The sequence below is a fragment of the Sitodiplosis mosellana genome, unplaced genomic scaffold (assembly GCF_009176505.1).
Source record: "Sitodiplosis mosellana isolate CC-2019 unplaced genomic scaffold, AAFC_SMos_1.0 Smas_scaffold_42, whole genome shotgun sequence".
Taxonomy (NCBI): Eukaryota; Metazoa; Arthropoda; class Insecta; order Diptera; family Cecidomyiidae; genus Sitodiplosis; species Sitodiplosis mosellana.
In genome coordinates, this window is record NW_022595284.1 from 182,611 (window position 1) to 201,231 (window position 18,621).

General features: G+C 37.0%; 1 protein-coding gene across 2 annotated transcripts in view; it reads right to left on the reverse strand.

The window, feature by feature from the left end:
• LOC129569772 (stress-activated protein kinase JNK) overlaps positions 1-18,621 on the reverse strand; it is a 44,586-nt gene that overhangs the window by 15,461 nt on the left and 10,504 nt on the right. The window contains exon 1 of one of the 2 annotated variants that reach the window (XM_055448939.1): positions 6,426-8,071. The exons of the other annotated variant lie outside the window; for it this stretch is intronic. The gene's annotated coding sequence lies outside the window, so the exon portion shown is untranslated. Of the gene's footprint in view, positions 1-6,425; positions 8,072-18,621 lie in introns of those variants that run through there. 2 annotated transcript variants of the gene reach the window in all.

Consider the following 18,621-nt stretch of genomic DNA (forward strand, 5'->3'; position numbering starts at 1 on the left):
TTATTTTTCAAGTGCTACAATTCAGGCATTTCATTTTCTTTTTGACGTTTTTGTGCTTCGAAAATGGTTTTTGCACTAATGACAATGATTGCACGCACCCGCGAGTCAGTTTTTTTATTACTGTACTACCGTTGAGGGGCAATGAGCGTTTCACGTGTTGAACGAAAATGAAAATCCTAGGACACACGAGTGGCATGAGGAAATGACGAAGAAAAATAAAATGTTATTGCGTTTCCTGCGTTATCTTATCAACGATTTAGGTTTTCACGCACTGAGTTGAAACGCGCCGAGGTGTTACCCCATTGCTACAATGGAGGAATCAAGTGAGTAAATAGATTGTAAAGCGTGTGCGGTGCAAAATCGGCGGATTAATTTTAATATTTATTCCGGAGCGAATCTCTTCGCTGCGAACTAAACATGTTGAATTCCCAACGATTCACGTACAATCTTGCAATTCATTCCTTTGCGAGGCAATGACAGCAAACAAAATACGCAATTGTATGTGTGTTTATGTGCGTATAAAATATTAATATGACAAACAGCGCATTTATACCTCTTCTAATCGCCGTCAACCATGTTACGCTTGAACGCTCTTTTTTCATCGTTGAAAGCGCAAAAGTTTGCCGAATCGAATTTTCCTTTTTCTAACTTCTTTTTCGCTGCCAAAACTTTTTATTGCCGCCTCGATTCCTTGAAATCATGTATATGGTCTCATATAGGCTATTGATTTATGTCTGTTCAAATGAGAGTTCAACGCTTGCGTTGGTATAATCTTTTGGCATAACAAAAGGACGCCAAGCAAAAATGGATATTTGGCTGGCGCGCGTGTAGCCAGTGCGTTAGAAGCATGTGTTCATTATATGGAAATGGATGTTCGTCCCGAACCAAGCACACAACTTTATAAATCATGTTGTAAATTTCACATAAATTCTTTTATTTTATGATATAAATAGAAATCTGGCTCATTTTGATGGGGTTAGTCAATTCCAGTATTTTGAACATAGCTTCGATATTTTATGGGTTATGGCTTGCAGTCGAACCATCTGCTTGTGAGACTCATTTAGGTATGGTCCCTTGGTTTGTGCAGTAAAATGTAAAAATCATTTCTATGTTTCCGATTTTGTTTTCGTTCCCAATATTTTTTTTCTCCTTCAGACTTGCTGAAATCACTCTTTTTGTCGCTCATAAAGAATTCGACAAATATTCTGCCCTACTGGATACATCTTATGCCATTCGTTCGTATTTTGGGTTTTGCTACAATATTTGGTATCGATCGGCTCAGCACGTCGGTTGGAAATCAATTTATATCAATTTATAAAATAAATTCACCACACCTATTTAAACCATATCTTGAAAGCTTTCTCAAACCATGTTCGATTCGAGTGTATGTTTTATTTAGTTCCATCATCTGTTCCGTGGTGTCCTCCCGAACGAATAGCTAGTTTTTTTCGGGGAGGCATTTATAAATAACGTTAGATTATATAAATGACTGCGGAAAAATCAATAAACATTTAAAATTGTATCGACATTGATGAGCTTGGTGCATGCACACAAGTCTAAAAATACGAAGACACTCACGGTGTGAATAGAAGAAGAGGGACAGTGCTTGAACCCATAACGTTTTATTCTATTATTATATATTAAAAGGTTCGTGCTCGACAAGCACATTTTCGTAACCTCAATTTTATCCAATTTTCTAAATCGACAAGCTTTCGAAATAGAAACGTGTTTCTTTTTCAGGTCAAAAAGGAGCAATACCATAACGTTCCCGTTTTGGGCGAATCATTCATGCCGATATGTGAGTTGTCTGCATTAAAACCAATTTATTTGTGGGACTAAATTTCAAATACAAACACTTCGCCCACACACAAATATTCGCTTTTGTGTTTGTGTGAATGCAAAACAAATATTCATCACAAACCAAACATACCTAAATCATGGTAATCGAAATCAGCATGGCACGCCAATATTTTGCACCATTCCGAAAATTGCAATTAAAAAAAACAGTTTTATTTACGCTTGCGATTTGAATAAAGTGATACAATATTTGCATGATTTGGTGAAGGCGTCAATTCCATTTACATATAAATAACAAAAATGACAGAATAATTTTTATTTATGCACGTCCATCCGATGGCGAGCGGTGGTCATGTTTCACCGTTCGATGTGATAAATACATGTGTATGCTGTGTGTCTGACAACTGACAAGTGAATCATAATTAACTCATTTACGTATCCAAACGAGATCTATCCAGATAATTTATCACAATCAAATGGAGGGATGAATAACATTTATCGTAATTGTCTATCCTGTGGGCATCGAACAAACAGTTCTCCGAGTAACGCGCTTAATAAACCTCGAATTCACATTTCACTCGATTTGAATATCATTAAATGTATGTTTCGTCTCTCCATTTGATGAAAACATGTTGAAGTGTCCACTTAACTGCATAAAATTAACTTTTTTCCATTCAAATGGAGTTAATTTAAACATTGGATGCGAAACATCAATCAAACATATTTCATTTTTTGCATAGTATACCGTTACGATGTCCTAGAATTCTTTTTTGCGCTAAAGAAGTGTACGCAATTTCCAATGCTTTCGGATCAATACACCTTTTGAAAGGTAGAAATAAAATTACCGCCCAGCAATTCAATGAAGTCTTATTGAATCAGATTTAATGTTTGATTTGACTTATTTATTCTGTGGCATGGCGTTTCTAGTAGCTATAAAACTTTATTTTATTTGCTTTCATGCTGTGTGAAGAAAGCAAAAAGGCGAAGAAAAAGTTTTGACTTGATGTTCGGCGCGGCAGCAAATACTCACAGCAGAGCTGTGTATTGATTGAAAATAAGAGGACACAGCGTGGCTAAGGGTTCCCTTTGACTTATTTCAAAGACCAATTAAATATTTTGTCAATGGATAACCACAGGCTCAACCTAAACAAATGCCGAAAAAGTATTGTGCTGTGGCTGGTTGACGGGTCAATAGTTAACGAATGCGGCCTAATTTGTCCGAGAAAATTCATTATTTGTTGCAAAAATTAAGTCATGATGCAAGAGTGGAACATTGTTATTTCTGACCACTTTGTGTTTTTATCCTTCATTCTAGTTTTTTGTGCTGAAAAGTTTTTTCTGAAAGTATACACATACACAAATTATACACATAGCCTTAATGAACCAAAGTCAATGGTTCAGCAAACACACTTTACTCAAGTATCGTTAGTCCACGCTTATGGATAACTTTTTAATTTGCTTCTGAAACGAACGGAATTGGATTGAAGGTAGAAAAAAATAAATGAGAAAATGGAAGAGAAACACAAACAAGTGCGGAATCTGTTTCATTCGATTCACCACATAGATATAAAATGTCAGCTCTTATTCAGTTATCAAGTGGTTGACAATTTGAATATAATTATTTCGAATCTCCCTCAGCTTTCGGGCAAAAAATTGCGTCATCACTTTAATTTGTGCATGATGAAAAATCAACTGTTCCTGTTATCCCGGTAGCAGAACTTTGTACGCCATTTATGGCAGTTCATGGAAATGTTTGGCCAGAAAGAGTTTGAATCAATAGACGAGCGTCAGTGACTAAATCTAATTAAAGCGAGTTTGATGGAGAAACTTTAAAATATGACGAGTTTGTAGCCTGGAAGCTTCACACTCATTCAACAACTATCTAATATACATAATCAATATAAATAGACGAAACGCCTAGACTTCTTGCGAAAGCGTTGCCGTTTCAAATCAATAAATTAATACCTCAAAATTGGAATGCGTCGGTGCTATTGAAATTCAAATGATCTAGCACACATCCGGCATTTTCGATTAATTTACGATACGTTCACAGCGTAAATAGTCAAATAGTTTGGGCTCAAAACAATAACGAAAACCATCTGACTTTTATCGTACGTTGTAATTACGGTTTCAAAATACAATATTGTAATCTCTCGTCTCTATATGACGTGGATCGGGTTATTTCAATTCCATAAATGAATTCGAGATGATAACACGACAGAAAAGAACCCCAATATCAAACTCAATTCATATAATTTACGTAATAGTTCCAAGAAATTTCCCGTCTGAATTAGTCTACATTTCAGTGCCAGTCTGTGTGACGTCTTTCTGTAACGTAAACGGATATTCTTATCATATCCTAATTTAGTTTGGGTATTCATTTACTAAATTTAAACGCTCTCGAAAACCGTGCTCCAGAAATTGGTTAAAATTATCTCATGCAAATATAAACTGGATTTTACGTTGAACGCATACATATTTTTATTCATTGGTGTTGTTTGTGTGTTTGCATATGCGCAAAAGCGAGCGAACGAGTGAACGAGCAATAAATCAAATTGAATTTAAATTGTAGAGAAATGTCTAATTTTGTCGAGGAAAATGATTTTTACACTGTGTTGCTATCGCAAATGGAATTTAACGGAGAAATTCCACTTGGCACGACAATGTGATTAATGAAACGAAACTTATCATTTAAGACACATCTAGTTGCAATTACAATAAACATATTTCCATATGAATCTTCATTAAATTAATGTACATTTTCTTTGAATCAAAATATGTGTTTGAACAGTTTTTTTCCCAGCAATTGTGGCGCACATGATTTCCGGCAAAATAAGATCTAATCCATCCTGATTTTGTCCCCAATGAATTTTACGTGTCTATGAAAAATCATCTGTGTTCGTCGCAAATGTATGAATTAAACAGATTTCATATACATCAGTCGGTGGCGTCAGCTCACAACAGCCGCGCATATTCCCAATGATATTCCTCTCAAGCTGACAAATAAACGACACGCGTTTCACAGTCACGTTACCATCTAATATATGTGATTACCCAACAATTTAATCTATATAAAAATATACGAACGACGTAAATTGTTATGTTTGTCTAGCTCACGGCGCAAATATGTATGTATATGAAAAGCATCCAATGGTTCTTCTGATTGTTATGAATTCCCATTTGAATGTCCCATGCGTTTGGTTCGAATGCAGATCGATATCCACTTAGACAGCACATCAACCCCTTTGATGCGACGCGGGCGTTCCATTCCCATTTGTGTGAACCAGTCACACGTTTTTCATACGTAAATTTCGGTAATTCGCTTTATCATTCACGTGGCAAGTCTTTATGATGATGGATTGATCAACATATCATTTTACGTATTCTCACTCTTTCTGTCAAACTCAAATTATTCCCGAATAAATAAAAGTATTCATTTCGAACAGATATTCACGTCGAAATTGGCGCTCTTTGTTCCATTTCCTTGGAACACTTAACTCAAACCATAATTTCGGTTGGGCTGGTTTAATAATTGGTGGAAAATCAATATAAATGACGCCAACCAAATAATATCAAATGCATGGCAATATTTCATTTTGGAGCTCGAAATTTCAATTACATGCCACCACCATCACCATCACCACTAACACCACCATCACTATACCAATATTGATTATTCCAGAGGCATACGATATCGGCTGATTTTGTTCCTTGATTCGAACCCAAAATCAGCAAGATTGTATTTCATGAGATGAGATTGAAAACAATTCCAACGCGTATATATATGATATTCAGCCAACAAGGCGCAATCAGTCAAAATCTGTTGTGCGCTTTGTTCGCATTTTTTTTACCAGGGATTTTTTTTTCATCATAAATTATGCATTGTTTATTTTTCGTGGAGCCTACGAGCGGGAGAGAACGATTGTGGTGCGCAATGAATAAAAATGATGTAAAAATCGAATTTGGATGCATTAGTGGAATAATTTAATGAGATTATCTTCGAGAGCGATTACATAAAAGCACTCGTCTCTACATACCCATTGTATTTTGAGTATTTTCTGACAATTGTTCAAAATTACTATATGAAACGAAACCGCTGAATTTTGTGCTGCTGAGATGAAAACCAAAAGATATCTGTTGGAAACATAATGTTTCTCATTCAGCTTTGCGGTAATTTGGTAAGAAATCTTGAACATGTTGACATAAAATAACCTTGTGAGTGTATGTTCTAAGTGACAGGATTAAGAGGTTCGAGTTGTCAGAGCAATAGATTAAATGGATCGAAATGGATGTGAGAATATGTGAATCAACCGGAAGGTTGACGGGCAAAGACGAAAATGAGGTAAGCATTTGTTCTGATGGCTGATATAAAAGCGAAATATAGAAATATGAAAAAAGAGACGAAAAAAACACAGAAATATGAAAGGAATCAGTAAGTTTATACAACATAAAAGACTTGTGAATCGAAAGTGGGATTACGGAGATGAAGGATTACAAATCAAAGGAATAAAAAAAAGAGAACAAGAAACGACTGAAGGATAATGGCACAGCATCGAACATTGCGCTCGTATACCACTAAAATAAATATTTGTTTTGTTGCCACCGCATGAAAGAGAATCTTTACTTACATTTTACAGTGCACATGATCGTTTATGTTCTGTATATCTATATAGATCTTGAATGTCTTTTGAATCAAATGAAATTACATACAGTGCATAAAACGATATATTTGATAGGAGAAGCACTGAGCCACTATTGCACGAAACGTCTTCAACTTATTTATTTGGGCTAGACACAGATAATGCACTATTTAAAAATTTAGCGCAACTTGAGCTGCATGTCAGTTGCTTACACAACGAAAACACACATACACACTCACAACAAACGTACGGAAAAGAATCCCATTAAAAGATATGTTTTGTTGCTTTTTACAATATATCCTCCCTTCGCAATATCTATATGTGTATGTTCGTTTTGGTTTGGCTGTTGTTTTCTTTCTTTCCACAAACTTTTTTGTACGGTCTAAAGGAAATACATATTTCATTCGGTGAACTATGTGAATTATGCACGTGCAATTGCTTTTAACAATGATATTGGATCCTATTGTTTGTCGTATGTCATTCAACCACCGTTTTCATCAGCCAAATGCACTTTTCAAGTAAAGCCGAGCTTCTTTTATGTGACTCAGCATAATATACTGGAAAATAATGCACTCACTGTGTCTTTCTCTCTTTCTCACGCTCTGTGTATGTGCACGAGTGAGTTTTTATGTCTAAATAAAAGTCATCGCTTTTTCTTGTACAAATTCAATTTTTTAACAATAAAAACGTGCATCGGGGTAGTCTAATGGAAAAGCTCTTGAAAATAGGCACGTTATCACTGTGGATGATAATTAATTTATGGATATTAATTCAAATCAATTTAATAAACTTTTTAATACACTTTTACCAATCGGAGCTTTTTTCGCTATTTATGCCACACTCTATGTATTGATATTGTTGGCTCTATTGACTTTTTGTTGTTTTTACTGCTGGTGTATTGTATTTAACTATATGCTTTTATTCATGCCATAGATTCAATTGTGACTTTGATATTTCAATTCACATCATTTATTGACTGAACGAATTGATTTTTGTATTCCGCTTTTTGTTTGCGCTTTCGTTTTTGTGCCGTTCACATCAAATCGACAGAAAATACCGTACAAAATTGTCACGTTTATAATTCACACGATGCGACCAACTTTTGGTGGAAATTGAACCACACTCACCGATGGAAAAGAAAACGAAAATACGATCTTCCACTTTTTAATATCGATTGCTTTTACTTTTAAAGCAAACGGAAGAAGAAAAAAAATGATCAAAGAATCTTTTTCAACACTTGAATTTGATTTTTATATCCACAACTTTTTTCCGTCACTACTGCAGATATCAAAGGGAATATACGACTCCACTTCGCTTTGTGTTGTTCACGATAAATATTTTATAGAAGTAGTTGCAGACTGAATGACGTGATGGCAAATATATAGATATGGCTCACTGGGAAATGATACTGGCCCGATACATATATGTCTCAAGTCGACACACGATTCGTTTCACAGTCAGAGAAAAAAAAGTGCACCAAATTTCATATCTTTCGGCCTATTTGAGTCGGATATACACTGAACTGAACGCACGAAATGTCGTAAAAACCGATAAAAAACGTTTGTGAATGTTGCAACGAGAGCAGTACAGTTGTAACGCGAGTATCACTCACGGAGCCACAAAACCGTCTGACTACTGATTTCCATTTCGTGTATTTCATGGCATAACGTAGCAACCCCTCAGTCGTTCATTTTTTTTATTGGGTCTTTGCTTCCTTTCGTCTTCCATTGCTTGTAAAATGCGACCAACGCGCCACTGGAAAACCAATACATTTTCAGTGGTACCACGACAACGAACGTCGGTAGTCAGGCCATGCATTCACACAAACACACACACGCATACACAGGCACACAAATAACGATTGAGAGCGAGTCATATGACGCCATATATTGTAACAATGAAAGGAACGGCACACTGTCGTTGTCGTTTATTTCGTTTCATTGTAGTTGTAATGTGGCATTTCAGCAAAAGAAATATAGAACCGTTCAGTGTATGCAAGTGTTCAGTGCTACTCAGCGATGCACGTTACCAGAATTTTGGCTGGTACACAGCACATTTCACCAGTTGCGACTTCGGTCATATATTCGTTGATGCGAGTATAGTGTGAGTACGGCTTACCAGTTAGAACGTGTGTACATAAGGCGCGAACTAAGACGACAATTCACTTCGCAAAAATTCGACCGCTTCGCACACACGTTGTAACTGGTAAACCGTACACACGAGCCACAGTTTGCTTTGATTCGCATGAACGAATGTATGACCGAAGTAGCGAATGGTGAAATGTACTGTGTACCAGCCGATCAACTGGTGACGTGCGTCGCTGAGTACGGTTACGAAAAGCGAACGAAAGAAATACGCAACCCTCCGGAAAATTTCTATCAACTTCAGAGCCACTTGAATTGGAAATAGCGAAATATGGTGTCATTTATAGGAAAACAAGCAGATGTGTGTATGTATTGAGAACAGCTCCGCATCCATACAGTTGCGTGGATAAAAATCGCATTTTTTTCTCCTTTCTCTGTAGCAATGTACATGTGACTAGCGCTTTTTCCTCTGCTCCGGCTACAATATCAACTATTTAGATCGACAAACTCATTTTTTATATATTTCTCAGCATTTTGCATGTTTTGCTTGTTGTTTTCTATTTTTCCTTTTATTTTCATCGATCATCGGGTGCATTTGCATTTTAAATCGTGTTTCTACTCTCGGCGATACAACCGAAATAAAACGCTTTACTACATTTATATTTGTACGTTATTTGCACATTTTCTACTGTTCTGCGATGTTCATCATTCATGTAATTTGTATTCGGCATTAGCGTACATCTTACCACCGAATATATATGCGCTTCTTTCCTGGGCGATTCAAATTTGTTAAGACAATGATAATAATCGAAACGATTTGAGCTGAGGGGATGCTGAAAATAGCGTCACAATCGATTTTTATTTTCGCCAAAAGAATCCCATTTCATCGTCGAATCTTATCGCTGAGTGTGTGTATTTGGTCGGGTAATCAACTTTGCATATATCGCATTTACAGCGTTAACACATTCAATTTGATTCCAATTGACATGCGAATGTGTTCGATTTTAGCCCTGTGCAAACAAACATAGCAGCGGTCTAATTCCGTCGATTTGTTTGCATTTTCAGACAATGTGCTTTCTTCCTGGCTCTCGCTATTCTATCTCTTCTATTCATGCACATGTCCTTCGCTGTTTTATGCATTCCGCATTTGCTTTTGGCAATGGAAGCACACAGAGAGAGCAGCGTCAACGGCCGCATCCAACAAACACACAAGGACGCCAAATAAAAGGGCACAAAAGAGAATTTTATTACAAACACGAGCACAATCGTTGAACACAAGCAGCTCAAACGAAAATCCAACGAAAACAAAACTCCACAACGATGACGATGACGGAGAAAAAAAATTAAACACACTTTGGACAAGTTACATGTGTTTGCATACATGTATGTGTGTATGCTGAGGGTTCTCTCTCATAATGTGCAATAAAAACTTGGTAAAAATGGCAAGAAGCCGGGAGAAAATTGATTTTATGTTGAATGAACTGGAATTTATTCATTTATCGATTATTTTATATATTATGTTAAAATACATGGGGCACACAGCCGTAGCCAAAGCGGTTTTGCTCTGTGCTACTCAGTGAAAGGGACACGATTAAATGAGAGAAAATACCCAACACACTAACACAATTCAAGGCGGATCAGATATTAGCCGAATTGTATCAACATATAGTCGAACGTTTTGGCGGATGTTTTTGAAATATAAACATGTATATAATCCTCGGCCCCATAAGATTTCGAACCATATATGTATACATATAAACATAGTAGCGCGCCCCAAGTGTATGGTTGGCCTGTGAATGTATGCTTTCAAGATGCGTTTGTGCGTGAACTGAACGACATTAAAATCGATTCAGTTTCAGCTAGTTTTGCCTTCTCTACCAAGCTCTTCAGCTCGATTAAATATAATTTTTGTTTTCGCTTCACAGATTCAGTGTATCAACAGTAACTGTATATACATATATGCCTAACGACCGTTAGCAGTTCTGATTATCGTCTTGAGGGATCAATTCTAGCGTAAACACAAACCACATACAAATTGATGACATTAACGAAAAAAATAAAGAGAGCAGTATTTATTTTTAATACCAAACTTGGCTTCGGGAGAATTAGCTCAATCTTATGATATCAGAACAAGAAGCAAAAAAATTCATTTGGAAACAAATTCTTGCTGTAGAATCTGGTGTGAAGAATATACGAGTGAGAAGCCGTCACTTTTGGCAGCAAGAAACCGGAAGCCAAATTGTTCAGCACAGTTTTGACACTGAAACTGTGGCGCTTTGAATTTATTATGCCCGCGTGTATGCAAAACTTGATAATAGCAAAAATTCAAAATTGGTGAATAATGACTGTATGCGGCTTTTGTGAAACGATTCATGGTTTCCCATTGTTCCAGCACTCTGTGCACATATCAAATAGAACAGAGGGAAAGTGTTTGCATTTCTTTACATTATATTTGCCCGAATTCAAAACAAGAGTTGGCTCATAATTGGAAGCTCTTGTTATGATTCTATTGAGTGTAAATTTTGGTGGTGCATAGCAGTCATTTCTTTCTACATTTGATTTAATGTTGTATGTACTTGTGTGATAGCAGTGGTGATGCGGGGTCATACGCATACACAAGTCAATTTGCCGTTTTTTTTCTGGTGTGCTTAGCACGAACCAAAAACGACCGATTTGAAAATTGGGCTAGCGTCATTACACGACAATTCGACTATACATCCGCGCGCGTCACAATACATTTTTGGCCTCAAATAAAACGCACGAGAACGAGAACGAGAACGAAAACGACAATGCTGATATGTAAATATGTATTTAAGGGAAATTTGCTTAGGGGGTTAAATGACGAATGGAGCGTTTCGCGTCGTTCTTCATCACGGCGCAATGGGTATCGTGCGAGTAAAGACTGTAAATTTTAATGTGTTCGCTTTGAAAACACGCATACCGCGTGCCAGAATGCTTAAACGCATTATTATGTGAATGTAAATTTAATGCTTTCGACTGTGGTAATTATGTTCCATGTTTTAGTCACGTTTTTTTCCACTCACTCTCGCCCTCTCTTGCTCTCCTTTCTATTCGTACTTTTGCGTAGTCGTTTTGACTACGTCCACCTTACTACTTATGGTGTTTTTTGGCCCTTGGTTCCACACATCATCTGTGCTTGTTAATGTTATACACCATTCTCGTTTTCTACCATAAATATTTTGAGCGGTGAGACCTATCTTCCGGTTGTAAGTGAAATAATCTGACTTTGCACCACACCAAGAAAGCTAGCATTTCGTGGAAGTACAGTGCAATCGATATACTTCCCGTATGTGTGTTGCTTTTTTGGTTCTTTACGAAATGGAATCAGCATGCATGTCGCAAATAAAAACTTTTAATGGACATGGCATTTCATATGTTCCAAAAATTCGTTTCGTACATTTTGCTACGAATACGATGCAAAAATGCAGCTTTCGAAGCCAAAGTGGAATTTATTTCGAATCATAATGCTAAAATGAAGTCATGGAATACTTCCCTTGCGGTGTATGTGTTTTTTCATTTAACTTAAACGAAAGCATTTCGTTCGTCACGAGTGTCTTGGTTTCCTATTCAAGCGAAAAAATTAATTATTTAGCCGCATGCTAAATTTAATGGATTCTCAATTCTTCTCCATAATAATGGCGGCTTTATTTCATTGTTCAAATATGGTTCGTTCGCTTGGAAAAATACAGTTTTCATCGGAAACGTTTTGTTCAACGTACCAATTTTAATCGAAATTTACAGTACGCAGACATTTCTATTGCGTAGTGGAAAAAAAACAGCAAAATTTAATATTGAAAATGGGCAGCAATGTGTGAATGCACAGAAATTTCATTCCAATGCAATAAACTGTAGATTGAATTGCAGGAGCAACGACAACAACAGAAAAACCGAGTGAAAAGCGACCCATTCAAATGTTGGTACGCTCAAATACACCACTAACAGCCTATGCACACACAGAAGTGTTTGATATGTGCCATGATTTAATTAATCAAAACCATCATGTTTATGCAAATGTGTTGGTGCAACGAAACGCGTATTAAAAGTACATCAATTAATTTGATTCGACTGAAGAGCAGCAAAATGAAAACGCCAAATGACATTGTATTTTCGGTGAAAATTTCCTGCGGTTACTGAAGCTGAAAATGTGAATCGTCTCGCTCTCTGTATGCTGCAATTTTGGTGTTGTTTTTTTGTCGGTTTGACAATCCGAAATACCGATGAGCACATGAATTTGCGATATTCAGTGGGTTTATGGAAATGCTCCAAATCTTCCGGTAGCGACAGAAGAAGAGAAAAAAACAACCCACACACATACACATACCCACATATACACCGTATAATCTGATCCTGATGCGCCACGCCTCATGCACAGAGAAAGGCTCTAATCGATGCGGCACCAACCATATCAACACACAATGGTAAATCGACGATTCTGCACGCATACACACATTCTCGAAGCGAGGCACATCGCTGTGAAAAATGCTGACTACTCTGACAACAAAGTCGCGTACCGAAGAGGGAACCCTCTGCAATCACTTTGAACTATTCTGCGCAATAATGGCACGTTTCATCGTTTCAAACGTACGTACGATGAATGAATTTCAGAGCATTCACGACTCAGTTCGGATGGATTTTCAGCCGCACTTTGAGCACAGTGGGAGCGTGAACGACCGAAGACAGATGCGGTTCATGGTATTCGTCGAGCAATTCCTCTCTCACTCACTCTCATTACCGCACACACAGACTTTTCGTTCGATTATTACCACTGGAGTGACACATTTACTCGCATCCGAAGTTCCAACATTCAAGCATTTCAATCAAATGAGTCTCGGGTGAGTAGCATTTTTTCGCAATAATCAAACAAATCAAATGCGGTTGACTTTACCAAGGACATATCAACTTCATACAATTTCTAGATCGTTTCACAATTCAGTTTTTTTTTCACTTACATTTTTTCTCCTTCTCTTCTGTCCAACAAATGCTTGGCACGAGGCGGCTTTTCAAAATGCGAACTCAATTTTCATATAAGAAAATCAATGAATGTGGAAGCATCGATCATTCAATGCCATGACAGCGAATACGATGTATTCTATCCAATTGTTAGTTTTCCTTTCTTTTCTTCCTCTTCTGCTGAATACGTCGACAGCCTTGCGTTCATGCGAATGAAAATTTGATTTGTTTGTCGCAATGGATGTAATGTAACGCGAACGAACGGCGAATGACCCGAGAACATCGAAAACATAAATTCAGCCTCTTATCTTTGTAACGATGATGGGTTTCCCATTGCTATAAAACTTAACTTGCAGCGTGACTGATTTGTTTTGGTGTTGTTGTTGTTTTTTTTCCTCTCGTTCTCTTTGGAACTGTGAACCACACCATTTGCTGCCCCTGCGTTGACGATCGTTTTCTTGCCATTATTTTCGTTTTACTTGAGTTAGTGTGGGTGCAGTTGTATGCTAGGCATTTTGTACCGATTCCCGTACATTCACTTGCGCTTGTTTTTCGAAACTAGGGTAAAATATCTAAATATTATCTTTTGTTTGTTCGATATGCTCTTTTCTTCTGTTCCTCTGTTCCCTCTGACATCCATGTCGTTGAGTCGAACAAATAAATACGATGTCTCTTCGTTTTTTATGGATTCTTGCACACACATACACACATTAGCAGTTGGCGCTTAACCATTGAAACGTACATATATCACAATTTGTGTTATGCTTATATTTGCTGCCATTTTTTGTCCTAAGAAAGTTGGCTTTGCATTCAACGCGGGATCATCAGACAAGGGAAAGTCAGAACGCGTCTTGGAAAATTCAATTTCATAGCTTTCGATTCATTTTCATAGCTATGCACAAAAGAGGGAAAACTTCAAGAGCTTAGGCGTTGAATTAAACAAAGTTTGATGATCTCGGTAATGCTTTGGAATTTGGTCGGTGTTTTGTTGAAAATAGAAAATTCCCCCGAAAGTGCATGGCACCGGAAAAAAGCACATATTTAACCTGATGATGATTAAACAAACTTGCTCCGCTGAAGCGCAGAACAAACGAACAGACAGCAGGTAAATCTATCTCCAGCCGCTGTTTGCTTATGATATTATGCCAAATTATATGCACGGTGCCATACTTTGCGCGAATTCCATCGACGCCTTGACTTAACTTGCTAGTGTATTGTGTGAATACACTGCCGTACTATAAATGAAAATGAAGCTAATCTCTGCTTACGGATTTTGTGTGTGTGTGACTTTGCGCGCAGCAAATTCGATGCTACAATTTTCGGAGATTTGGTTTTTTTTTTTGGTGCAAAACTTTATCATCGCTTCATTTTTCTTTCAGCTTTGAAATACTGCAGGCGGTGTCTGTGCACATTGTAGTATTGCTATTGCTGGTGCTGCTGAAAAATCGTTGATAAAGTGATGTAATGCGGATTACAACGGATATTTGATTATACGCACCTCAAGAATGAAAATTACATTCGCTCCAGTGTGCGAGAGGGGAATGAAATTCCACCAATACGATACCATGTTTTATTTGGTTTGGGCTCATGAGCCAATGACGTCAGTAAACATTCCATATGCCTTTCATTTTTCATCATCAATTTGTAACATGCCGTTAATATTAAAATCAAGAACAACTTTTTCCACGCCACAGTTTTTTCTCCTCTTTTTCTCGCTCTCAAACGATTCGCACTGTTTAATAATTATTCTTGGGTCGGAGATGAAAATAGAAGCGTATTGCCATTCATTTCAAAGAGTGATTTTAAATGGAAATCGTATGGGCTCCATTCAATATCGATTTGAAGCGTGTGCGAGAGAGAGAGAGATGAGGGTGGCGATAGAGATGAAGAAAGTCCTTTTTCATTCGGAAAAAAAAGAGCGGATAAAACGATTTCCAACCCGAATGCAGCCAACTGTTTTGAAGCTGATTAAAGTTACACCATTCAACATTTGACCAAGAAAGATTTATTCGACGGAAAATCTTTTTCGGCTTGAATGTGTTCAAAGATGCCAAGGGAATTCTTGAAAAATTGATGAAAAATAGAGAAAAAAAGGAAGGAAAAGTTGCTACTTTACATTCATATTTTTTTCCCTTTCTTCTACGGAAATGCACGCGGACTGTGAATTTCAGTTATGAATTGATGGGCATAAAAATCGACGAACAAACAATTCATGCAACGGGGTTGTTTTTTATCATTATAAATTTCAAGAATGAAGAACATCCCAACATTTCGACATTTCGTGTTCCGTGTACGCTTTCTTCTCTCCACAACGTTAGCCTTTTCTATTCCGGCTGTCGTGTTTCACGCTATAATTTTTCATATTTCACTAAATTTTATTATTATTCGAAAGATCCCATTCAGTTGTTCGCTTTCGAATGGAGGCGTGCGTATGTGTGTTGGTTGGTTCACGATTCTAAAACACAGCACATAAAATATCTGTTTTTTTAACTTCAGTATATTTGTATGGGTGCGTGTTTTTTTTTCTCTCTGCTGTTTGCGTCCTTAAGAGCAATTTTAAATAAATGTCTTTCGATGTATTCGCAAACATTTGTCTACGTATTTTTTTGTGTTTTTCATACACATTCAAAACAACGAATGGCATAGAAAACGGAAACCTTAGGAGTTTTACTAAAATTCAGGGAAAAATGTGTAAAAAAAACAAACAACTCGAAGCGAATAGTTAAACAAAACGCTTGCTCTACATTGTCGCTAAAATGCAGGAATTGTTCACTCGTACTGTCAAGTAAATTATGTAGATAAAACACTGAAAGTTATGCATGCCTGGGTTTTCCGTTCGAAAATCCATTTGTCGAAGTCTGAGACGGAGCGAGAGAGAGCGAGCGAGGCAGATAGCCAAATAATAAAAATAAATAGCAGAGAATCGGCAAAGTGATTACCATGCAAACCGCACATGGAGCACGTTTCAAAGGAAGCTCGAAGTGTAGCCGTAAGCGAATTCATTTCTTTGACAGTATTATTGCTTTTGTTGTTGCTGTTGTTGTTGTTGTTCTTGTCGTTGTTCCCACTTGAATGTTGGTTTCGCATTTGCTGGCGTCGGCTTCCGTATAACCGAATCGATTACATTAGCCGACCGAAATAACCAAATTCAATTCAAATCTAAGGTACATACTTTAGGTTCATTCATACCTCCGGTGAGTTGGTTCGCATCATTTGCCGGAACGTGTGGGTGGTTTTTTGTTGTTGTTGAATACCCTTGCTCTGTTGTTAAAGAAGTATGCTCTTGATGTTGGAACAATACGGTTAAGGAATCCTCACCACCGCCACTGCTGCGAGCATCCCATCATACCCAAAAAAAAATTACTTTCGAATTGTTTTGCGTACGAAAAACTCTCTTACGTCGCATTTTTTTTTGCACTTTTGCCTTCTTCATTTTCCAAACTTATTTCTTGAACGTTTTCTCATTTTCGTTGTACGAAAATCGATTTATCGTAGGGCAATGCAGCAATCACGTGCCCTCTCGCCGTATGGAGGCAATGGAAAGCCAGACTCAATACGGACATTTAATTATTATGTACTTGTCGTTTCGAGTATGTTTTCATTCAAATGAAACATCGTAATATTGAAACGAGAAGTCGACGTAAATACAATTTCATTCCTTGTTTCAGAGTTAATTTTTTCTTCTGTTTGCTATCGAAAACGCAATTAAACAAGTTTTCTTCTTTTGTTGTTCCGAAAATTGGTCATAAGCACTAGAGTGTATACCGTATATACGTATGTTTGTGTTGAAGCAAACGAAAATAAATGCAACACACACCAGCATTTCAATGTGCCAATAAATGGCATTACCCAACTCATTTATCAAGTATTTGATGAGACGCTGACGAAAGAGCCGAATATTGTGTCTAATCTTGTGTTATTTCAACGAAATACAATTTGCCAAACCATGATCATTGGGTTTTCTTTATGTGAACCATGTTTGTGTGCACGAAGCACACCACCGAAATGAATATCGTTTCAGTTCAACCTAAAAGCAACAACAATAACTAACATGCCGATGCTTATCTCATCATTCTTTGGGCAAGTTAACTAATCACGATTAGAACTTTCATATCTACCCCCACCACTTGAGCTGATTCAAAAGAATTCAGCGAGCTAAATATGGTAAGTAAGAGCATATACTACTATAGTATATAGAGAAAAGACACCGTATCAGTGCCTGTTATCAGCTCAACAACGCGTGCGGTAATGTGTATCCATTGGCGGCTCATATTAAACCCCTTTAAGCCAAGTAGTTACGATATTTGCTGTGTATCATGAGCGTATGTTGAGTTTATTGAACCGAAAAATTTCGAATCCCATTTAAAATAGTGTAGAAACTCAGTGACTTTAATACACAATCGATCCCTCTTTGTTGAGCACAGCCCTTTTGAAATGCGGTCACAATTTCGAAGCCTTTGTATACTATTTGTTTTAAGGAGTTAATCCCTTACATAAATTCTCCAGCATATTTACTTGACGTCACTTAATTTGTGTCAATCACGTCACAAAGTTTCCAATAGAAACTAGAAACGGCAGACTCGTTGTCACTTCTGTGGACTTTGTTCTCAAATTATCAATGAATTGAAGTGCTTTATTATTGATTAATAATCTCTTTTGTATAACATTCTGATTCCCACAAACTGTTCATCATGTAAATAAATCTCAAACTATAAGGATGGAAATGAAAAGTTTTTACCATTTTCTTGCTTTAGCACATTACAATGAAAATTTTATCATAGTTTGTTGAAGAGTTTGCCACTTTGGTTGTTTTTCCTCTTCAACATTTATGGTTATACATTGAAGTAATGTAATTTTCTCAAAGATTTTGTTGTTTTGAATTTTGTTATCATAATAAGAAAGTTCCTAAAGAATCTGGAAGGAAACTAATAAAATGCGCAGCGAATAAAAAATGCAACACATCTTCATCATTGAGGCGTGTATTTTTGTTTCACTTGTGCACGTGAGACAAAAAAGGGACACATAAGGGAGAGAGAGAGAATTATTTTTCAAATAACTCCACATTTTTGCTGTAAGTCAAGAGGATGCAATTTACGGATTTTTAATGAATTCTTCAAGGTTTTTTTGTG